Below are 25,064 nucleotides of genomic sequence, written 5' to 3' on the forward strand. Positions count from 1 at the left end.
TTCTGCATCTATTGAGATGATCATATGGTTTTTATTAATTTGATTATTAATATGGTCAATTATACTAATAGTTTTCCTAATATTAAACCAGCCCTGCATTCCTGGTATAAATCCCACTTGGTCATAGTGTATGATCCTGGGGATGATTTTCTGAAGTCTTTTTGATAATATCTTATTTAAGATTTTAGCATCAATGTTCATTAAGGAAATTGGTCTTTCTTTCTCAGTTTTTGATCTACCTGGTTTAGATATCAGTATCATGTCTGTGTCATAAAAGGAATTTGGTAGGACTCCTTCAATCCTTATTATTTCAAATAGTTTACATAGCATTGGAGTTAGTTGTTCTTTAAATGTTTGGTAGAATTCACATGTAAATCCATCTGGTCCTGGGGATTTTTTCTTAGGAAGTTGGTTAATAGCTTGTTCTATTTCTTTTTCTGAGATGGGACTATTTAGGCTACTTACTTCTTCCCCTGTTAATCTGGGCAAGCTATATTTTTGAAGGTATTCTTCCATTTCATTTAAGTTATCGAATTGATTGGCATAAAGTTGAGCAAAGTAGCTCCTAACTATTGTTTTAATTTCCTCTTCATTAGTGGTGAGTTCTCCCTTTTCATTTACAAGACTAACAATTTGCTTTTTCTCTTTCCTTTTTAAAATCAGGTTTACTAAGGGTTTGTCTATTTTGTTGGTTTTTTCATAGAACCAACTATTAGTTTTATTAATTAATTCAATAGTTTTTTTTTTACTTTCAATTTTATTAATCTCACCTTTTATTTTTTGAATTTCAAGTTTTGTGTTTGTCTTGAGGTTTTTAATTTGTTCCTTTTCTAGTAATTTTAGTTGTAAGCCCAATTCGTTGGCCCTCTCTTTCTCTATTTTATGCAAGTAGACCTGTAGAGATATAAAACTTCCCCTTATTACTGCTTTGGCTGTATCCCACACATTTTGGTATGATGTCTCATTATTGTCATTTTCTTGGGTGAAGTTATTAATTATGTCTAGGATTTGCTGTTTTACCCAATCATTTTTTAGTATAAGATTATTTAGTTTCTAATTATTTTTTGGTCTATCTTCCCCTGGCTTTTTGTTAAATGTAATTTTGATTGCATTGTGGTCTGAAAAGGATGCATTTACTATTTCTGTCTTACTGCATTTGATTTTGAGGTTTTTATGTCCTAGTACATGATCAATTTTTGTGTAGGTTCTATGAACTGCTGAGAAGAAAGTGTACTCCTTTCTGTCTCCATTTAGCTTTCGCCAAAGATCTATCCTATCAAACTTTTCTAGTATTCTATTTACCTCTTTGACTTCTTTCTTATTTATTTTGTGATTTGATTTATCTAATTCTGAGAGTGCAAGGTTGAGATCTCCCACCATTATAGTTTTGCTGTCTATTTCTTCTTGCAGCTCTCTTAATTTCTCTTTTAAGAATTTAGATGCTGCACCACTTGGTGCATATATGTTTAATATTGATACTGCTTCATTATTGATGCTACCCTTTACCAGGATATAATGCCCTTCCTTATCTCTTTTAATTAAATCAATTTTTGTTTTTGCTTGATCTGAGATGAGGATGGCTAGCCCTGCTTTTTTGGTTTTGCCTGAAGCATAGTAGATTCTGCTCCACCCTTTTACTTTTAGTTTGGATGTATTACCCTGTTTCAGGTGTGTTTCCTGTAAACAACATATAGTAGGATTCTGACTTTTAATCCAGTCTGCTAACTGCTTCCTCTTTATGAGGCAGTTTGCCCCATTCACATTTATGGTTAGAAGGACTAATTCTATATTGCTTGCCATCCTAATAACCCCTGCTTATGCTTTTCCCCTTTCCTTCCCTCTTACCCCCCTATCCAGTATTAAACTTGTGAACACCACTTGCTTTTCACAGCCCTCCTTTTTTAGTATCCCTTCCCCACCTTAAAGTTCCTCCCCTTATTTTACCCATTTTCCTCACAATTTCTGTATTCCCTTCCCCTTAGCTTACTCCTTCCCTCTCACTTTTCAATGAAGTGGAAGAAGTTTCACCATAAATCGAATATGTCTATTGATACACACTATGTTCATCTCCCTCCTTTCTTTCTCTCAGATATAATAGCATACCTTTGCCTGTTCATGAGATGTAGTACCACCACTTTACACTTTTTTATGATATAATTTCCTTTCCACCTCTAGTTTCTAGGACAAATTATACATATTTTTTTTTTTTACATATTTTTATGGCAGAAGTGTAGTTCTCAAGATTTCTTTTTACCTTTTTAGAAATCTCTTGAGTTCTGTATTTGAAGATCAAACATTTTATGTAGGTCTGTTTTTTTTTTCATCAAAAATAGATGGAATTCATTTATTTTGTTAAATGTCCATCTTCTTCCCTGGAAAACGATGCTCATTCTTGCTGGGTAAGTTATTCTTGGCTGCATACCAAGGTCCTTAGCCTTTCGGAATATCATGTTCCAGGCCCTTTGTTCTTTTAATGTGGATGCTGCTAGATCCTGGGTTATCCTTATTGTGAATCCTCTATATCTGAATTGCTCTTTTCTAGCAGCTTCCAATATCTTTTCCTTTGTCTGATGGTTCTAGAATTTGGCCACTATATTTCTTGGCGTTTTGATTTTATGGTCCCTTTCAATAGATGATCGATGAATTTTTTCAATGTCTATTTTACCCTCTGTTTCCAAAACGTCTGGGCAGTTCTCTTTGATAATTTCCTCAAAAATGGTGTCCAAGCTCTTTTTTTCCTCACATTTTTCAGGGAGTCCGATTATTCTCAAAATGTCTCACCTGGATCTGTTTTCCAGGTCTGTTGTTTTTCTAATAAGGTACTTGACATTCTTTTCAATTGTTTCATTTCTCTGGTTTTGCTTGACTACCTCTTGGTTTCTCCTTGAGTCATTCATTTCTACTTGTTCGAGTCTAATTTTCAATGATGTATTTTTTTCATTCACTTTTTTAATATCTTTTTGTAATTGTCCAATTGTGTTTTTATCTTCTATGGAATTTTTTTCCATTTTATCCATTTTATTTTTTAGAGAGCTGATTTCTTTATCCAGCTTACTAATCCTGTTTTCCTTGGAGTTGTTTACCTTTTCCAGCTCACTAATCCTGTTTTCCTTGGAGTTGTTTGCCTTTTTAATTCACTAATTTTGTTTCTCAATGATTTGATCTCTTTATCCACTCTGGATGACTTCTCCAGGCTCTCTTTCCAAGCTTCCCTTTCCTTTTCCCATTTCTCTTCTAGCTCTCTTGTGAGAGCCTTTTTGATTTCCTCTATGAGGTTCTTTTGTATTGAGGAGCAGATCATATCCCCCTTAGGGGATTCCTCTGGGGACAGTCTGTTTTTACTCTCCTCAGTGTTTGAAGTCTGCTCTCTCTCCATACAGAAGCTGTCAATGGTTAGAGCCCTTTTGAATTTTTTGTTCATTTTGTCAAGAGCAGAATGGAAGAAAACAAATTGACAAGAGAAACAATTGTTCTGTTTTGGGGGGAATGGGGCTGGATGGTGTTAATGGGCTTCCTTTACAGACTGGGGGTAGGGCAGCAGAGAGCCACTAACAGAACAGCGATGGCTAAGCTGGGTCTGAGCTCTGAGACTCTGAGAATGCACTGAGTCACTCCAGGTGGGGTTTGGGGGTGGCTGGTTCTGAGAGATGCTAGCTTTCCGGGGTTTTAATCCTCACCTGCGGTGTTTACACCTTCTCCCTGCTCCTGGCTTGCTGCCAAGACAGAATATCCTCACTGGGTTAAAAGTCTTTTTGCAGAAATGGTAGAGATCATATGCCTCCCCCCTTAGGTCTGAACTAAGTGAGCTGTCTGTCTAGCTCATGCTGCCTGCCCTCAGTCTGCACCCAGTCTGTTCAACCCTCCCCCTTGCAAACACAGACCTTCTCTGGAGAATTTCTAGGATGTTGTCTCTTGGTGATTATTTGTGGGTTTTTTTTCTGGTCAAGCATTAACTCTGAGGCTTGTCATGAAGTAAGTTCTGAGAGAAAACGTGGAGCTCAAGCAGCTGTCTGCCTCCATGCGGCCATCTTGGCCAGAAGTCTCATAATTTTTCAAGATATTATCAAGGAAAACTGTCCTAATATCCTAAACCCAGAGGGTAAAATTATCTTTGAAAGGATCTACTCATCATCAAATTAAAGTTATATCAAAATGAAAAATCTCAGGAATACCAATATCTCACAGCATATATAAAATATGGCTAAAATTGGTACACAAAATGTTTTGCCTGTCACATTTTGGGGTAATAGAAGAAATTATGACCAAACAAGTGATAAACAGCATTTTAAGATTTAAAATCTTAAGGATGATTACATTAAATTTAAAATATTTTGCACAAACAAAGCCAATGCAAACACGATCAAAAGGAAAATAGGAAACTGGGAGGACAAGTACATTAAATGTCTCTGATAAAAGGCCTCATTGCTCAACTATAGGACTAAGTAAAATATGTGTCAGTTTTCAGATGAAGAAATTAAAAGCTATCTATAATTTTGAGTCAGGAAAATTGAGAACCCCAAGAGTATAGCTTTGCTGTCTATTCCTTCTTGTAACTCAATTAATTTTTACTTTAAGATTTTTAAATGTTATGACATTTGGTGCATATATATTTGGTATTGACTGAAAATACTTCCTTGTCTCTAGTGTGTTTTAGAAAATGTAGTTTCTGTGTTTATCATATATTATTTGTTTTAATTTATTATTTTTTTCCATTAGTTATATATAAAAACAATTTTCAATATTCATTTTAAAAATTTAGTTCCAAATTTTTCCTTCTCACTCACCTTCAATGAGAAGGCAAACAATTTGATATAGGCTCTGCATATATAAAAATAGAACACACATTTCCATATTCAATATGTTTAAAAGGGGAAAAATAGAATGACATAAAAACCCAAGAAAAATAAAGTTAAAAATATTAGGTTTCAATCTGTGTGCAGAATCCATCAGTTATTTCTGAGGTGATAGTTAACATTTTTCATAAGACTTTCAGAATTATCTTATGTTAGGTTCTTACTAAGTGCTAATGAGATAATGAGATATTAGGTTTTTACTAAGTGCTAAGTTGGTATTTAACAATTTTCTAGTTCCGGCCTTTCCTGGGAGTTTGACTTGTGAATTCCTGGGGAAGAGTTTGCATGCTTAGGAGGAGCAAGTTCATTGGTTGAGGTGATTCTTCCCAGAAGCCCTTGCATTATCCCACGCCCATTCTCTGGTAGGATAAAGAGGGCAGCTCTGGAGGAAAAAGGGAGTCTCTGCTCTCCACCAGACTTGAGGCATCTCTCTGCAGGAAGGGAAATCACTTCTCTGGACAAGAGTTAACGGCAACTGTCTGGAGACAATGGCTCAACCTCAGCCGACTCAGCCCCTGCCCCAGAGGCAGCCTCAGCTCCACCCCCCATTCAGGAGTGGTACTATAGAGAATATAATTAAGATAATTTGAGGAACAGAGTTTACTTGTAACCTGGGTACAGTTTGCTAAACTCTTGGCTGCATTAAGATGCACATCCCCTTGGTTCTTAGAGGAAGAAAAAAATAGATGTAGATAATTGGAAGCTAGTGGGATTTGAAATGAAAGAATTTCATACAAAAAATGGGCCTCATTCAATTTCTGCAGAGGTATTTTATATCTACAACATAGTTCAATTAGCCTTAAACTATGGAGCAAGTTGTAGGAGAAAGAAAAGTTTTAAAAATGAACAGAGGAATCGTCAGCATTTTTATACATTACCAACACAATCCAACAGCAAGAGATACAAAGAGAAATTCCATTCAAAATAACGGTCAATAGTATAAAATATTTGGGAATATATCTACCAAAGGAGAGTCAGGAATTAAATGAGCAAAATTACAAAACACTTGCCACAAAAACAAAGTCAGATTTAAATAATTGGAAAGACATTCAGTGCTCTTGGATAGGCCGAGCGAATATAATTAAGATGACAATACTCCCTAAACTAATCTATTTATTTAGTGCTATACCAATCAGACTTCCAAGAAACTATGTAAATAACCTAGAAAAAATAACAACAGAATTCATATGGAACAACAAAAGGTCGAGAATTTCAAGGGAAGTAATAAAAAAAAAAAAATAAGTGAAGGTGGTCTAGCTGTACCTGATTTAGAACTATATTATAAAGCAACAGTCACCAAAACCATTTGGTATTGGCTAAGAAATAGACTAGTTGATCAGTGGCATAGGTTAGGTTCACAGGGCAAGATAGTGAATAAAAATAGCAATCTAGTGTTTGACAAACCGAAAGATCCCAAATTTTGGGATGAGAATTCATCATTTGACAAAAACTGCTGGGAAAACTGGAAATTAGTATGGCACAAACTAGGCATGGACCCACATTTAACATCACATACTAAGATTAGATCAAAATGGGTCCAAGATTTAGGCATAAAGAACGAAATCATAAATAAATTGGAGGAACATGGGATGGTTTACCTCTCAGACTTGTGGAGGAGGAAGGAGTTTGTGTCCAAGGGAGAACTAGAGACCATTATTGATCACAAAATAGAACATTTTGATTACACCAAATTAAAAAGTTTCTGCACAAACAAAACTAATGCAAACAAGATTAGAAGGGAATTAACAAATTGGGAAAACATTTTTACAGTTAAAGATTCTGATAAAGGCTTCATCTCCAAAATATACAGAGAATTGACTTTAATTTATAAGAAATCAAGCCATTCTCCAATTGATAAATGGTCCAAGGATATGAACAGACAATTTTCAGATGATGAAATTAAAACTATTTCCACTCATATGAAAGAGTGTTCCAAATCACTATTGATCAGAGAAATGCAAATTAAGAAAACTCTGAGATATCATTACACACCTGTCAGATTGGCTAAGATGACAGGAACAAATAACGATGAATGTTGGAGGGGCTGTGGGAAAACTGGGACACTGATGCATTGTTGGTGAACTTGTGAAAGAATCCAACCATTCTGGAGAGCAATCTGTAATTATGCCCAAAAAGTTATCAAAATGTGCATACCCTTTGACCCAGCAGTGTTACTACTGGGCTTATATCCCAAGGAAATACTAAAGAAGGGAAAGGGACCTGTATGTGCCAAAATGTTTGTGGCAGCCCTTTTCATAGTGGCTAGAAGCTGGAAGATGAATGGATGTCCATCAATTGGAGAATGGTTGGGTAAATTATGGTATATGAATGTTATGGAATATTATTGTTCTGTAAGAAATGACCAACAGGAGAAATACAGAGAGGCTTGGAGAGACTTACATCAACTGATGCTAAGTGAAATGAGCAGAACCAGAAGATCATTATACACTTCAACAATGATACTGTATGAGGATGTATGCTGATGGAAGTGGATATCTTCAACATAGAGAAGAGCTAATCCAATTCCAATTGATTAATGATGGACACAATCAGCTACATCCAGAAAAGGAACAATGGGAAATGAGTGTAAACTGTTATTTTTACCTTCTGAATTCAATTCTTCCTGTGCAACAAAAAATTCGGTTCTACACACATATATTATATCTAGAATATACTGTAATATATTTAACATGTATAAGACTGCCTGCCATCTGGGGGACGGGGTTGGGGGAGGAAGGGAAAAATCTGAATAGAAGTAAGTGCAAGGGATAAAGTTGTAAAAAAATTACCTGTGCATATGTACTGTCAAAAAAAAAAGTTATAATTATAAAATAAAATAAAAATTAAAAAAAAAAAAAAAAGAACAGAGGAGGAAGTGTGAGAAAAAAATGAAAGTTCAAGATATTGCCCAAGAGCAAAGGGATTTAAATGAGGAATTAGGGTGTGATGACTCTAATTCTCTTGAAGAAGCTTCAACCCTACCTAGAGAGCAGATTATTGACAGGCCCACATCAACTCCACCTTAAGAGGTGGGGGAAGAAGGAGGAGGGGAAGAGGCAGAAACACAAACAGAATTGCCTGTGAAGCAGCCTTAGGCTATGACAAGGTTAGAAAAAGCATTGGTTAAAGCTTAGAGAGAAGGACAGGATATAAGTGATTTTATACGTGCATATCCTGTAATTGAAGATATTGACTCTGTAGGTCATAAAAGGAGAAAACATGCACCTTTAGATTTGAATAAAATTAAAGATTTGAAAAAAGGTTGTACCCTTTATGGGGCCACATCAGCTTATGTTAAAATGTTACTAGATGGTTTGTCTTATGAAGTCCTAACCCTGAATGAATGGAAATTCATAGCAAGGACATGCCTAGAACCTGGAGAAAATTTGTTATGGCTTGCGGAGTTTCATGAATAATGTAAAATCCAAGTCAGATGCAATTTGGAAATAGGAGTTAACACAAAATTTACTTTTAAGCACTTAGCTGGTGAAGGTCAGTATGGAGAGAATTCAGAACAGATTAATTATTCCATGACAATATATGAGCAAATTGCTAAGGCTGCAATAAAAGCTTGGGGCGTCCTCCCTGGACAGAAAGATCGTGGAGAGGCTTTCACTAAAATAGAGCAAGGTCCCAATGAACCTTTTGCAGATTTTGTGGGACATTTGCAAACTGCTGTCAAAAGAACTATTGGAGAAAATGCAGCTACAGAAATAATGACCAGACATCTGGCTAAGGAAAATGCCAATGAGATTTGCAAAAGAATTATATGGGGATTAGATAAAGATGCTCCTTTAGAGGAGATCATAAGACGCTTCGCTACAGTGGGAACAAATGCTTTTTACACCTGGACAATGATGAACATGGAAAGACAGGGTCCCTCCTGGCAAGGGACTTCTAGAGAAACTCGGCGATGTTTTCAATGTGGAAAAATTGGACATCTAAGAGCTCAGTGTAGATATGGAGATACAGTAAGAAGACAGGGTGAGAGAAGACCTAAAACTCCATGTCCAAAATGTCATAAGGGTCTCCACTGGGCCTCTGAATGTAGATTGACCCAGGGAAATGAGAGGCGAGGCCCAGCTTCAGTCCCCCAAATGGGACATGATGGCAGCCGAGGTTACATCCAGAGAATTTTAAGACATGATCAATCAGCCAAAAGGCAATCAGATGGAAGAAAGGGATTGAAATTAGGAAAAATAGCTTTAATGCATAATTGTTGAATTAGAATCTAGTGAATCACACATTGATATTATAAATAAATTTTAGTTAATGATAATGGTGATACATCAATATACTCATAGTTCTCTTTCATTTCTTCAGTCAACAAGTATGTGCTTACTCTGTGGCTCTAGTAGAGGAGCTAAGGACACATAGTTATATATAACATATATATACATATATATATATATATATATATATATATATATATCATATAACATATAATATATGTGCAGTAGACACTACTGAGATACTCCCTGGAGAAGTGAAATCTGTTCCTGTTGAGCTATGGATCCTTTGCCTCCAGGCACAGTAGGCTTGACCATTTCACCTTCTGAGAGTGCCTACAAAACATTGTCCATCCATACACTGATGTGGGAAACTGGAGAACATGTAGCTAATATCCCAGTCACTAACACAGGTAGACAATGTGTGATTTATCAACCAGGAGAAGTAATAGCATCAGGCTTAGTGTTATGTACCCCTAATAAGCAACCTGGTGATAGTCGCCTAGATTCTTACTCTAATGAACAAAATCCAGGAATATATTGGACAGCAGCTGTGACAGCTGACCGACCTATGCTTACTATTTATATAAATGGAATACCATTTGAAGGATTGGTAGACATGGGTGCAGATTGTACAGATATTAGAGATGCCAATTGGCCCAGTCACTGGCCAAAGTTTAAGGCAGATACCTACATGTCTGGTGTAGGAGGATCAATAACTGCAGAAGTTAGTGCTAGGCCTTTGAGATGGATATTTGAAGGTGAAACAGGAGTTTTTACTCCTTTTGCAGTTGAAAAAATCCCCATCAATCTGTGGGGAAGAGACATTTTACAGCAGATAGGATTACAAATAAGCACTTTGGCTTTTTAGGCAGGGCTGCTGTTGAAGGCTACCTGCACTTTCACAGGTTCCTATTCAGTGGAAGACTGATTCACCAGTGTGGGTAGAACAGTGGCCCTTAAGAAGTGAAAAATTCAGGCCTTATTAGACATAGTGAACGAACAACTTGACCAAGGACACTTGTAGCCTTCTCTAAGTCCTTGGAATTTCCCAGTATTTGTGGGGAAAAAGAAATCTCGGAAATGGAGGATGTTACCTGATCTAAGAAGAGTGAATGAACAGATGGAAACTATGGGAACTCTTCAGCCTGGACTTCCATCTCCTACTCAGTTGCCAAGAGAATGGCCTCTATGGGTTATAGACATGAAGGATTGTTTCTATTCTATCCCTCTAGATAAGGAGGATATGAAAAGATTTGCTTTTTCAGTGCCTAGTGTTAATTTGGCTGAGCCTTATAAAAGATATGAATGGACAATTTTGCCACAGGGAATGAAAAACAGCCCTACTATGTGCCAAATGTATGTTGCTGCTGTTCTTGCTCCAGTAAGAAAAGCCTTTCCAAAAGTAATATTGTTACATTATATGGATGCTATTTTGGGATGTACACCTAAGGAACAAATGTTAGAAGCATGTCTACAAAAGACCATGGAAACACTAAAGTACTACAAGCTGCATATAGCTATGGAAAAAAATTCAAAGACATATTCCTTTTCAATATTTAGGATATGAAGTATATCCTAAAACACTCACAGTACAAAAGCTCTCTTTAAGAACAGAGAAGTTGAACACCTTAAATGATTTCCAAAAATTAATAGGAGATATCCAATGGATGCGTCCAGTGTTAGGCTTAACTACCAATCAACTACAACTTCTATATGACATTTTAAGGGGAGGCAGTGCTTTAAATTTACCATGCCAGCTTACAAAAAAAAAGCACAAGAGGCTTTGAGAGAAGTTGAACTGGCTTTATCCAATATGGTTGAAAGAGTCACTCAAAAACCCTTGGAAATATCAGTTTTTGCTACAAAAGAGGCACCCAGAGCAGTCCTTCATCAAGGAGACAATGTGATTGAGTGGGTGAACCTCCCAACACAACCAGAACAAAGCATTACTCCTTACCCAGTGCTTGTGGCTAGGATTTTATTAAAGGCTATTAAGAGAGTAATACAATTATCTGGAATAAGTCCTGAAAAAATATACACATTCTATACTAATGCACAAATTAATATATGCTGTGGGACCATCCCAGAATGGCAAATTTTATTGGCCACCGCTCCAAATTTTGCACATGGATCTCAATTAAACATAACCCGGCTACTACATAATTGGCAATGGATTTTTGAAGAAAAGGTTTCTAAGGTTCCTGTTAAAGGACCAACAATCTTTACAGACGCCTCCAAAGATGCACTGGCTCCGACAGACAGGTTTTATAACCCACCAGAAGGGTAGTGTCCAGTGCGAGCAGCTCCACTGTCTTTAGATAATCGCCAGGTGATGTAGAGAGACCCAGAAAGTGGTGAATGGAAGGGACCAGATAGGTTAATTGCCTGGGGGAGAGGGTTTGCTTGTATTTCTTCAGATGGAGAAGGAATCAGATGGGTGCCAACGAGTCATATTCACCTTGTCCATCAGAGAGAGACAGAAAAAGAGAAAGACCTCAAAACAAAGGAGAAAATCTAAGAAACATTTGACACTGAAAGAGCATGGCTAATAAGAAGACTGTTAAAAAACTTTAAAAACCAGCAGGAATCAATGGATTTCCTAACACAAGATGAGACTAATGGACAATGGACTTATGGACATTTATAAATTCTCAATTTATGATTATTTGATCATGTTATTTGTTACATACTTCTAGCATGTGTTATGTTACTATGTTACTATGTGTTTATGTAATCTATGTAATTATGTGTAATGCCTCCCATATTGATGGATTTATGTTTCAAGGTCATTACCACCACATGTTCTAAATCAAAAGAAAGGGGGAGATGTTAGATTCTTACTAAGTGCTAATGAGATAATGAGATATTAGGTTTTTACTAAGTGCTAAGTCTGTACTTAACAATTTTCTAGTTCCAGCCTTTCCTGGGAGTTTGACTTGTAAATTCCTGGGGAAGAGCTTTTATGCTTAGGAGGAGCAAGTTCATTGGTTGAGGTGATTCTTCCCAGAAGCCCTTGCATTATCCCATGCCCATTCTCTGGGAGGATAAAGAGGGCAGCTCTGGAGGAAAAAGGGAGTCTCTGCTCTCGACCAGACTTGAGGCAGCTCTCTGCAGGAAGGGAAATCACTTCTCTGGACAAGAGTTAACGGCAACTGTCTGGAGACAATGGCTCTCTACAGGAAGAAGAATCTGTCTGAGAGATTTGAGTTGACATAGCAGATCTCCTCCCAGAGAGCAATTGGCAGCTTCTGGAAGACAACAGCATGTTATAATCTTAGATCATTGCTTTGTTTAAAATAACTATGTCATTTACAGCTGATCATCTTGTAATATTGTCATCACTATGTGCAGTGTTCTTTTGGTTCTTATCATTTGAATTTGGGTCAGTTCATGCAAGTATGTCTAGATTTTTCTGTGAGCATCTAGCTCATAATTCATATATCACAGTAGTATTCCATCACAATCATATAAGCTGGGAGTTCCAGGGGTGAAACTAAGATGGCAGAGTAAAGTTAGGAAGCTGCTCCAGTTCTCCCAGTTTCCCTCAAAATAATACATGAAAGACCAAGTCTCTGAATAGAGTTTGATAGGATGAAACCACTCTCCAGCTCAAGATAGACTGAAAAAACTTCAAGAAAGTTTAGTCTCACTTGGTGAAAAGAGTGTGTATCCCAGGTCAGATAGTCTCTGAGAAAGCCATTGAAAGGGTCACATCAAATCAGCAACTAAGACCCTCGGTCCTGGCTCAGTAGAGTAGGAGACCAAAAGGGCATAAGTTCATAAGGCAAACTTTGGGAAATCAGTATGTTTCCTGAGCAGAACAGGCAAAGCTACCACCTGAAAATGCAAAGGGCCCCTGTGCTCAAAGCCAAGGTTCAGAGCTGCACAGAAAGCTTGGAACAATGTCTTCTTTACCCCAGGAGAAGAGTTGCATTTTAAAAGTAAAAAAAGAAGAAATACCAAAAGAAAAGGAAAGAAAATGAGCAAGAAACAAAAAAGAACCATGATCACAGAAAGCTACTATGGTGACAGGGTAGACCAGGCAAACTAGGACAAAATGTCCATAGTAGAAATCTCAAAAGGTGAGATAAATTGGTCTCAATTCCAAAGAGGCTTTTTAGAAGTGCTCACAAAAGATTTCAAAAAGCAAATAATAAAGGTAAAAGACAAAAATAAGAAAAGAAATGAGAGCTATGAATGAGATAATCAACAGTTTGGAAAAAGAAGAAAAAAATTGTCTGAAGAAAACAACTCTTTAAACAGTAGAATAAAACAAATGGAAAAAGAGATACAAAAGATACTTAAAGAAAATCACACATTAATAACTAGAACAGGGCAAATGGAAACTAATGACTTTGTGAGAGAGCAAGAATTAGTCAAACTGAAAAGAATGAAATAATGGAAGAACATGTGAAATACCTCATTGACAAAACAACTTATCTGAAAAATAGATCCAGGAGAGACAATTAAAAATTAGTGGCCAACCTGAAGGGCATGACCAAAAAAAGGGTCCTTAAATATCTTGGTTATGATTACATCATTAAAGCATACTGATTATGTGTGAACTAGAGAACCATTACCTCACCATGCTAAGTACTAAGTATATGTATACTAAAGAACTATCATCTCCTCATTCCACAGAGTTAACACCTTGTTGTAAGTATCCTTGTTTCAAGTATACTTCTTCAGAGTTCTGGCCCTCTACACTACAGCAAATATTATTTTATAATGGAGAGAAACTGGATGCATTCCAAATAACATTAGGGGTGAAACAAGGATGCCCATTATCACCACTATTATTCAAGATTGTACTACAAATGTTGGCTTTAGCAATAAGAAAAGAATAAGGAATTAAAGGAATTAGATTTGACCATGAAGAAATAAAACTTTCGCTCTTTGCAGATAATATGATGATATACTTAGAGAATCCCAGAAAATCATCCAAAATTCTACTTGAAAAAATTCATAGCTTTAACAATGTTGAAGGTTATAAAATAAACCCACACAAAACATCTGCATATTTATATATTACTGACAAAGCCCATCAGCAAGAAATAGAGAAATTTCATTTAAGATTACTGTAAACAAAATAAAAAGTTTGGTGTCTGTCTGCCAAGACAAATCCAAGAATTAATAACACAATTACAAAACACCGCTCGCACAAATAAAATATAAATTGTTGATATCTAAGCTGAGCTAATATAATAAAAATGACAGTTCTGCCTACATTGGCCTACTTGTTCAGTGCCATACCAATCAAATTGCCAAACACTATTTTATAGAACTAGAAAAAATAACAAAATTCATCTGGAAGAACAAAAGGTCAAGAATATCAAGGGAATTATTGAAAAAAAACAATAGTATCTTAGCACTACCAAACTTAAAACCATATTATAAAGCAGCAGTAATAAACTCCACCAATAATGCATTTCTCTCTAAATTTTCCCACATGTTTATCATTCTTTTCTGTCCCATTAGCTAATCTAATAGGTAATACGCAGGTAGTACTTTGGTATTGTTTTAATTTGCATTTCTCCTATCAATATTTAGAGCAAAGCTTCTTAAACTGTGTGTTGTGACCCCCAGGTGGGACTGCATAACTGCTTGTAGGATTTGCAGAAATATTTGACAACAATAAAAGATTTCTAAACACATTATGACCAAAAATTAATTCAAAATGAAATGCACAGCTAATCCAAGGTGTTTTTGGCATGTTTGCCCATGTTGCATCATGTGACTTCATTGCAACTTTGGTTCTGAAGTACAACATGTGAACTTTCCACTGTGCATGCTGTCATATTATGCGGTGTCAACAAAAATTGCCAAAAACACCTCATCTCAGAATTCAGATTATTGTATATTTTGAAATGTTTTTATGTACATACAAAGTTTTCTGCTCTCACAGAAGCATAACAGTTTAATTACAGAAAATAAAGACTCTGAATATTTTCTTATCATCATTCTTCAGTATATAAGTATCAAATTAGTGCATCTTTGGATTGTATTGTGTTACAGTGTTTGATTTGTAAAATTTCTATTATCTCCTTTTATAGAAACACAGTGTTTAATTTTAGCAAGTAAAGACAAAAGCCCTTTAATAATATTTCTCCAGCATCACAACTATGTATATGTAAGTGTGAATATCAATTTTTAAAACTAAGTACAAACAAATATAATTTCATAGATCAAATTTAGTATTTATTCGAAAAAGTATTAGCACTATTCATTTATATTTTAGGACAAATATTTTTGGTTATGGGTAAGTGACCAAATTGAGACAGAAGTGGTAAAAATAATGATGACAATGTGGTAGAGTCTTCATGACCAGGCTGTCATACATATAAATTGACAAACAAAAGAAAATAGGTCTAATCAGTTTTGCAACATGGATTTACTTTTAATAATGATATTAGTGTGTATTAGTGTGGAAAAATCTCTTTGTTGAATTTGTAATGAAGATTTGGCTGTGGAGAGAATGGAATCAGCCAAACTAAATGATACTTTAATATCAAGCATGCAGCATACTCAGTAAACCATAGCAATATTTTAATGATTTAAAATTTTTTTAAATAAGGAAAACACTGTGTTTTGAGAAATTTGTTACTGTCAATGAAAAGTATTTACTTGCATCTTGTGAAATTTCTTCAACAACTAAAAAAACCCTAGGTGTTAGAAGTTCTTTGTTACTTCCTGCAATTAAAATGTCAGAAATAGTTCACAGGGAAAAACATATGGGGATGAAATTAATAAAATTCCTTTCTCAAGTGATACTTTCCAAGAGTTTGTGAAGTTAATAATGATCAATTCTAGCAGTTTATAATAGATTTAAGGGAATCCCAAGGTTTGCAAATCAATTTGATGAAACAGCTAATATTTATAACATGACAAAAAGGAAATGTACATGAAGAATTATTGTTTTGTTCCCCTTTAGAAGGACACACAAGAAGGGAAATTATATAACTTAAAGTCAATTGATTTTTCACAAATGACGGTTTATAGTGGAAAAATTATATTGGAATCTGTACAGACAGTGCTGGAGCAATGATGGACAAGAATGTTGGATTTGTAGCAAAAATTAAAGCTGGTGATAATGAAAATATCACTTTTACTCAGTGCATGATCTATCAAGAGGCAATTATACCCATAAAATATCACCAGTTAGATGTTGTTATGCTTCTCAGTTTTATTAAAATCGTTGACTTCATTAAAAGATGTGCCCTTAAGAGTAGTTTATTTTAAAATCTTTGAAAAGCCATGGACTCTGATTACAAAACTTATTACTATATATAGAGGAAGGTGGCTCTCAAAAGGGCAAAGTTTAAACAAATAATGGAAATTGAAAGATTGAGTTGTTATATTTTGACTGAGGGTAAATCTGATTTGTTATTTGTTTTCATTATGACTTTTGGCTTACAAAATTGTATTATTTGTCATTTATTTTTGAAAAACTCAATAATTTAAACATAAAGCTTAAAGGAAAACTATAAAATATTTATATTAAAAGGATAAAATTAAAAGTTTTACTAAAAAGTTAACATATGAAAACATAAAGTAGACAATGTTTCTTTAGAAACATTTACAGCTATAGGTGATTGTAAAATTGAAAATAACCTTTCCAAAGTTTTAATTGTAAGAATAATAATTAATAATCTGAAGTGCCTAGACACAGTTTCAGAAAATACTTTCCTTCAAATTTTGATTAAAACAAAAACAATTAAGTTGGGCTGATAAACTACACTGAATTGAATACTAAAAAAAAATCATCTGGCATTAAAATTTCAAGAAGTATTTTCTGATTTATCAAAGGACACAGATTTGAAACTTGGAGTTTCCTAAAAAATCATTAAATGAATTTTGACTTTGGAATTACAACAGAATTTCCAACAATTTCTTAATTGCTCCTAGTCATACTTCTGCTATTTTGTAATATGCATTCTCAACATTGAAGTAGCATTCTCAGCTTTGACGATTATAAAATCAAAATATTGATTAACTCTGAAAAACTCTGAAGATGCTCTACATTCTATGGCATCAAACATTCCACAATGATTTAATTCCTTATGTCAAAATAAACGGACATCTCCATCTTATTAGCATGCAAATTTATTTTCATTTTTAATAAGCAATAAAATTACAAATATCAAACAATTGTTTTAAAATACATTTCTTTGTGATTTATTCTAAGCAAATGTTTGATTTTTATGCTTATTTCATGTATTCATGTGCCAGAGTCACATAAAATTTTCTTAAGTCAAAAAGAGATTGTGAGTGGGAAAAGTTTGAGAAACTGTGATTGAGAGCATTATTTCATATGGCTATAGTTTTGATTACCTCATCTGAAGATAAACTATTTTTTGATCATTTGTTAATTGAGAAAGGCTCTCATTTTTTATAAATTTAACTCATTTCTTCATCTAACTGAGAGAAGAGGCCTGTAAAAGAGAAATTTGCTTCAAAATGTTTTCACAGTTAGGATTACTAACTACATTTCCCTCTATTGTATTTCTGTCATCTTGACTATTTTCTCTCTCTCTTTTCACTCCGTTCCTCATCAAAAGTATTTTGCTTCTAATTACTGTCTTCACCATTCCACCATCTCTTCTATAAGCAAACACATCTCATCTTATCCCTTTTACCTCCTACTTTACTTAGGGATAAAATAGATTTCTATAGCCAATTGAGAATGTTATTTCTTATTTGAGCCAATTTCTATAAAAGTAAGTGTTCCTCATTACTTCTTCTATCTTTACCTCTACCCTTTTTTGCTTCTTTCATGTGAGATAATTTATCATATTCTACTCCCCCTTTCTCTTTTCCGCAGAGAATTCCTCTTCCTCATCCCTTATTTTTCTTTTTATAGATACCATCCCCTAATATTCAATCCATAATTGCACACTCTCTATATTTCTTCTGTCTTAATAAGAAAGTTCTTATGATATACAATTATCATCTTCTCATGTAGGAATGTAAACAGTTTAACCTTATCAAGTCCTTGATTTCCCTTTCTTGTTTGCATTTTTATGCTTCTTTTGAGTTTTGTCTTTGGGAGTCATCTTCTATTCATTACTGTTCTTTTCATTAGGGATGCTTCAAAGTCCTCATTTTCATTGAATATACCCTGATTCTCCTGAAGGATTATTTTCAGTTTTGCTGGGTAAGTAATTTTTGGGTGTAATCCTAGTTCCTTTGTCTTCCAAAGTATCATATTCCAAGACCTCTGATCTTTTAATGTAGTAACTGCTAAACTCTGTTATTCTGACTGTAGCTCCAATATACTTGATTAGTTTCTTTTTGATTTTTTTTAGATTTCCCCCACTTAACCTGGGAACTCTGTGATTTGGCTATACTATTCCCAGGAGTTTTTATTTTGGCATCTCTTTCTTTCTTTTCCCCCCAAGTCTTTTATATATTCTTATTTTCCCCAGTTACATGAGAAAAACATTGTTTTACACTTGTTTTTGAGTACAATATGATCCTCCTTCTTCTTTCCTCCCCCACTGAGAAGGCCTATGTGAAGTTGTGCAGAACATTTTCATAAAAGTCATGTTGCAAAAGAAAATGTAGATTTCCCTCCACCAAAAAATCTAGAAAAAAGGTATGCTTCAGTCTGTATCTAAACACAATCAGTTTTTTTTCTCAGGATATGGGTACCATTTTATATTGTAAGTCCTTTAGGGTAGTCTTGGATCATTGTATAGCAAAGTTATTCATAGCTGATCATCCCACAACTTTGTTATTACTATATAGAAGGACATTTCACTTTACTTGAGCTCATGAAGGACTATGTTTTCGAATAGCATTCTTCTCACTTGCCTTTTTTATTTACATCATTTCATCTCTCTCTCTCTCTCTCTCTCTCTCTCTCTCTCTCTCTCTCTCTCTCTCTCTTACTACATTCCTCTCTTGATTTTATTTGATATTTTAGATATTAGCCCTTCATATCCAACTTATACTTGTGCCCACTATCTATATATCATCTATCTATCCATCTATCTATTCTCCTTCTATCATAATAATGAGAAATTTCTTATGAGTTACAAATATCATCTTCCCATGTAGGAATGTAAACAGATAAACCTTGTTAAATCCCTTATGGTTTTCCCTTCCTGAGTCCTGTATTTTGAAAAATCAAATGATCTATTCATCTCTGATATTTTTATCATTAATACTTGAAAATCTTCTATTTTATTGAATATTCATCTTTTCCCCTGAAGGATTTTCTGAGTGAATGATTCTTGTTTGGAATCTTAGCTCCACTGTTCTCTGGAATATCATATTCCAAGACCTCCAGTTCTTTAATGTAAAAGCTACTAAATATTGTGTTATCCTGACTGTGCCTCCACTATAACTGAATTGTTTCTTTTTAGATGCTTGCAGTATTTTCTTCTTGACCTGGGAGTTCTGGAATTTGGCTATTATATTCCTTGGAGTTTTCATTTGGGGATCACTTTCAGGAATTGATTAATGTATTCTTTCAACTTCTATTTAGTCTTACGGTTCTAGAATACGAGGGCAGTTTCCCTTGATATTTTCTTAAAAGATGACGTATAGGCTTTTTTGGGGGGGGAGGTTAAGGATTTCAGGTATTACAATAATTTTAAAGACAATCTCTTCTACTTCTATTTTCCAGGTCAGTTGTTTTTTCCAATTAAATATCTCACGTTGTCTTCTACTTTTTCATTCTTTTGGTTCAGTTTTATTTATTTATTTATTTCATAAACTAGTTAGCTTCTGATTGCGCAATTCTAATTTTTAAGGAATTATTTTCCTCAGAGAGCTTTTGTACCTCCTTTTTCATTTGGCCAATTTTGTTTTTTAAGGCATTCTTCTCCCCATTAGTTTTTTATATTTCTTTTTGCATCAATCTCATTTCTCATCCCAATTTTTCCTCTACTTTTCTTATTTGATTTTCAAGTTCTTCCATGGAGCAGAAACCGCATCTTATTTTCTTTGGAGGTTTTGGATGTAGGAGCTTTCATTTTATTATCATCTTCTGAATATATATTTTAATCTTCCTTGTCAGCCTAGAAACTTTTATGTTCAGTATTTTTTCTTTTGTTTACTCACATCCCCAGCCTATGGTTTTGCTTTTTACTCTTTGGTAAAAAGGACTCTTGTTTACAGAGGTGCAAAGTCCCTCCAGGAGCTTTATGTAGCTATTTTCAGAGATTCTTCTTGGGACCTATACTGTGAGCCAGCACTGCTACTCAGATCTAAATATGGGCAAAGCAATAGAGTCTTGCCACACTGCCAGCAAGGAGACTCCTGTAGGCTAAGATGTTTGGAGGCATAGTTATACGGCCATGGTAGATGTCCCTATCATGATTGCTGCTGGTACTACAGCTGCTGTTTATTCACTAGTTCTTAAAGTTTGATCTTGGGCTAGGTTTGCCTTCACAGCCTAGCATACCATACCTTTCCTTCTGAGTTGTTGTTGGCCTCTGTGACCTAAGACGTCTGAAAATTACTGCCACTGCTGCATTTCAGAGGCACTCCTGTTTTCATGGGGCCTGGGCCACAATTGTGCTTCACCTTGATGCAAAAGACCTCCCTTGTACACCTTCCAAGCTGCCTCATCTGGAAAATTGTTCCACTTCATCTTTTGGGGGTTTTCCAATACTTTAAAATTTATTTAATGTCATAATTTTTTTTTTAAAATGGAGGAGTCTGTGTGAGAACTTGGGCAAATTCTTACCTTTACTCTGCCACCTTGGCCCGTGACTCTTTGCATCACTTTTAGGAAGTACTTTTTGGAGTCATTCAATTTATATTTAACCCTCTCATTCCAGAATATCATGGAAGTTTCCCTTGATAATTTCTTAAAAGATGATATCCAGACTCTTTTTTGGATCATGGATTTTAAGTCATTCAATAATTTTAAAGCAATTTCTCCTACATCTATTTTCCAGGTCAGTTGTTTTTCCAATGAGATTTTACATTGTCTTCTATTTTTCATTATTTTGGCTTAATTTTATATTTTCTTGATGTTTCATAAAGTAATTAGCTTCTGTTTGCTTAATTCTATTTTTAAGGAATTATTTCCTCAATGAGCTTTTGTAGCTCCTTTTCCATTTGGCCAAATCTGTATTTTGAGTTCTTTTCTTCAGTGAATTTTTGTGTCTTTTTTCAATTTGTCCAATACTGCTTTTTAAGAATTTCTTCTTGGTGTATTTCTTATCTTTTTTCCCATTTCACCCATTCTTATTTTCAAGATATTCTATTCATCATTTGATTTTTGTATCTTTTATTATTTAACCTACCCTGGTTTAAGGTATTATTTTCTTTAAAATTTTTGTATGTATTTTATCAAGCTGTAGATTATTTTTTCATGATTTTCTTGTATTATTTTAATTTCTGTTTCCAATTTTTCTTCTACCTCTTTAGTTGATTTTTAAAAATGCTTTTTTGGTTCTTCCATGAATTGATACTGATTCATATTTTTCCTGGAAGTGTTAGATGTGGGAATTTTAACTTTGCTGTCTTCTTTTGAATTTGTGTTTTGAACTTCCTTGTCATCATAATAATTTTCTATGGTCAGAGCTTTTTCCTGTTGTTTGCTCATTTCCCCAGCCTATTACTTGACTTTTAACTAATTGTTAAAAGTGGAGCTTTGTTTTTAATGTAGAGGGTGCAGAATTTGTTTTAGAGCATTATTCAAAACGTTTTTTGAGGGGTTTGGGGGAGAGTTATGGCAGTTTCTGCCTTCACTCAGCCATCTTGGCTTCCTCTTGCTCCCCAACTTGTATCTTTTATTTAGGTCTATTTTTGTTCTAGGTTTTTCTGAAATCATGATTTCTATCCCTGCTTTTTTATAATCTCAGCTGAATCATAAGAAATTCTGCTCCATCCCTTTATTTTCCTCTATTTATCTCTGTTTGTTTCATGTGTGTTTTCTTGTGAACCATATATGCCTGGATTCTTTTGAAATTAATTTTGATATCTGTTTCCATTTTGAAGATGAATTCTTCCTATTCATATTCACAGTTATGATTATTAATTCACATTTCCTTTTCTCCTATTTCCCCTTATTTATGCTTTTTTCTCTCTCCTTTTTACCATCCTTTCCCAAAGGTTTTTTTTTTTTTTTTTTTTGCTTCTGATCATTATATCACTTAATCTGCCCTTCCTTCTATTTCTCTTTTTTTGCTCCTACTTCCATATAGAGTAACTAAACACATATATCATTATCTCTTTGAGACAATTCCTATGATAGCATATTACAAAGTATAGTCCAATATTACACCATTTTCCTTCCATTGTAAAAGTCTTCATTTTATGCCTCTTTCATGTGAAATAATTTACCTATTCTTTCTTTCTTTTATCCCTCTACCATAGCATCCCCTTTTCTCATAGCTTTATTTTATTTTAAAAAATTCATTCCATTATAGTTAACTCCCACCTCAGACCCCTGTCTATGTATACTAGATGAATATCTACTCATTTTTCAATTTTTTGCTATCACAAAAAAATGATCACAAATATTTTTGCAGATGCGGGTCTTTTCTCTCCTTTATGATGTCTTTGGGATATAGACTCAGTAATTGCATTGCTGGGTCAAAGGATATGCACAGTTTTATAGCCCTTTGGGTATAATTCCTTATTGCTCTCCAGAATTATTGAGTCATTTCACAACTCCACCAACAATGTATTAGTGTCCCAGTTTTCTCTCATTCCCTCCAACATACATAATTATCTTTTTCTGTCATCTTAGCCAATCTGAAAGATATGAGGTGGTCCCTTAGAGTTTTTAAATTTGCATTTCTCTAATCAATAGTGATTTAGAGCATTTTATATGACTTTAATTTCATCATCTAAACATTATCTGTTCATATCCTTTGACTATTTATCAGTTGAGTAATGACTGCATTCTTATAAATTTGACAAGAGTTCCCTATATGTTTTAGAAATGAGATATTTATTAGAAATACTGTCTGTAAAGATCTTTCCCCAGCTTTGTACTTCCCTTTTCATCTTGTTTCTGTTGGTTTTGTTTGTGCAAAACCTTTTTTGTTTAATGTAATCAAAGTTGTCTATTTTATCTTTCATAATGTTCTCTAGTTCTTCTTTGATCATAAATTCCTCCCTTCTGCAAAGATCTGATTGATTAATTATCTCTTGTTCTCCTAATTTGTTTATGGTTCTATCCTTTAAACTCAAATTATGTATCCATTTTGACCTTATTTTGGTATGGGGAATGAGATTATTTTCCAGTTTTCCCAGCAATTTTTGTCAAATAGTGAGTTCTTATTCAAGAAGCTGGAGTTAGAGGCTTATCAAATACTAGATTTCTATAGGCCTTAATTATTGTGTTGTATGTATTTAATCTATTCTATTGATCTACCACTCTATTTCTTAGCCAGTACTAAATATCTTTGATGGCTGCTACTTTATAATATAGCTTTAGATTTGGTACTATTCAATCATCTTCCGTTGTAATTTTATTTCATTAATTCCCTGGATATTTTTGAACTTTTGTTCCTCCAGATGAATTTTGTTATTATTTTTTCTATTTACAAAATAATGTTTTGGCAGTTTGATTAATATGGCACTAAACATGTATATCATTTTAAGCAGACCAATTAATTATGTTTTTAAAGCATTTTTCTCTTTAGTGGATTTTTGAAACTTTTTTTGCTACTTATCCAATTCTGTTTTTTAAGGTATTATTTTCTTTAGTATTCCTTTTATGCCACCTTTATCAAGATGTTGACTCCTTTTTAATAATTGTCTTGCTTCCCTCTCATATCTTTGCACAGTTTTTCCTGTCTCTCTTGACATCATAAAATCCTTTTGACTTCTTATAGGAATTCTTTTTTTTTTTTTGAAATTTCACATGTAGTGTGAATTCTACCAAACATTTAAAGAACAATTAGCCCCAATGTTATATAAATTATTTGAAAAAATAGGGGATGAAGGAGTCCTACCAAATTCCTTTTATGACACAGACATGGTACTGATACCTAAACCTGGTAGATCGAAAACTGAGAAAGAAAATTATAGACCAATCTCCTTAATGAATATTGATGCTAAAATCTTAAATAAGATATTAGCAAAAAGACTTCAGAAAATCATCTCCAAGATAATACACTATGATCAAGTAGGATTTATTCCAGGAATGCAGGGCTGGTTTAATATTAGGAAAACTATTAATATAATTGACCATATTAATAATCAAATTAATAAGAACCATATGATCATCTCAATAGATGCAGAAAAAGCATTTGACAAAATCCAACATCCATTCCTACTAAAAACTCTTGAGAGTATAGGAATAAATGGATTATTCCTTAGAATAATCAGGAGTATATATTTAAGACCGTCAGTAAGCATAATATGCAATAGAAATAAACTGCAACCTTTCCCAGTAAGATCAGGAGTGAAACAAGGTTGCCCACTATCACCATTACTATTCAATATAGTACTAGAAACGCTAGCCTCGGCAATAAGAGCCGAGAAAGAGATTCAAGGAATTAGAGTAGGAAATGAGGAAATTAAACTATCACTTTTTGCAGATGACATGATGGTATACTTAGAGAACCCCAAAGACTCTGCTAAAAAGCTACTAGAAATAATTCAAAATTTCAGCAAAGTGGCAGGATACAAAATAAATCCACATAAATCCTCGGCATTTTTATATATCACTAACAAAATGCAACAGCAAGAGATACAAAGAGAAATTCCATTCCAAACAAATGTTGATAGTATAAAATATTTGGGAATCCATCTACCAAAGAAAAGTCAGGAATTATATGAGAAAAATTACAAAACACTTGCCACAAAAATAAAATCAGATTTAAATAATTGGAAAGACATTCAGTGCTCTTGGATAGGCCGAGCGAATATAATAAAGATGACAATACTCCCCAAACTAATCTATTTATTTAGTGCTATACCAATCAGACTCCCAAGAAACTATTTTAATGACCTAGAAAAAATAACAACAAAATTCATATGGAAGAATAAAAGGTCAAGAATTGCA

Source organism: Sminthopsis crassicaudata, chromosome 2 (assembly GCF_048593235.1).
Source record: "Sminthopsis crassicaudata isolate SCR6 chromosome 2, ASM4859323v1, whole genome shotgun sequence".
Taxonomy (NCBI): domain Eukaryota; kingdom Metazoa; phylum Chordata; class Mammalia; order Dasyuromorphia; family Dasyuridae; genus Sminthopsis; species Sminthopsis crassicaudata.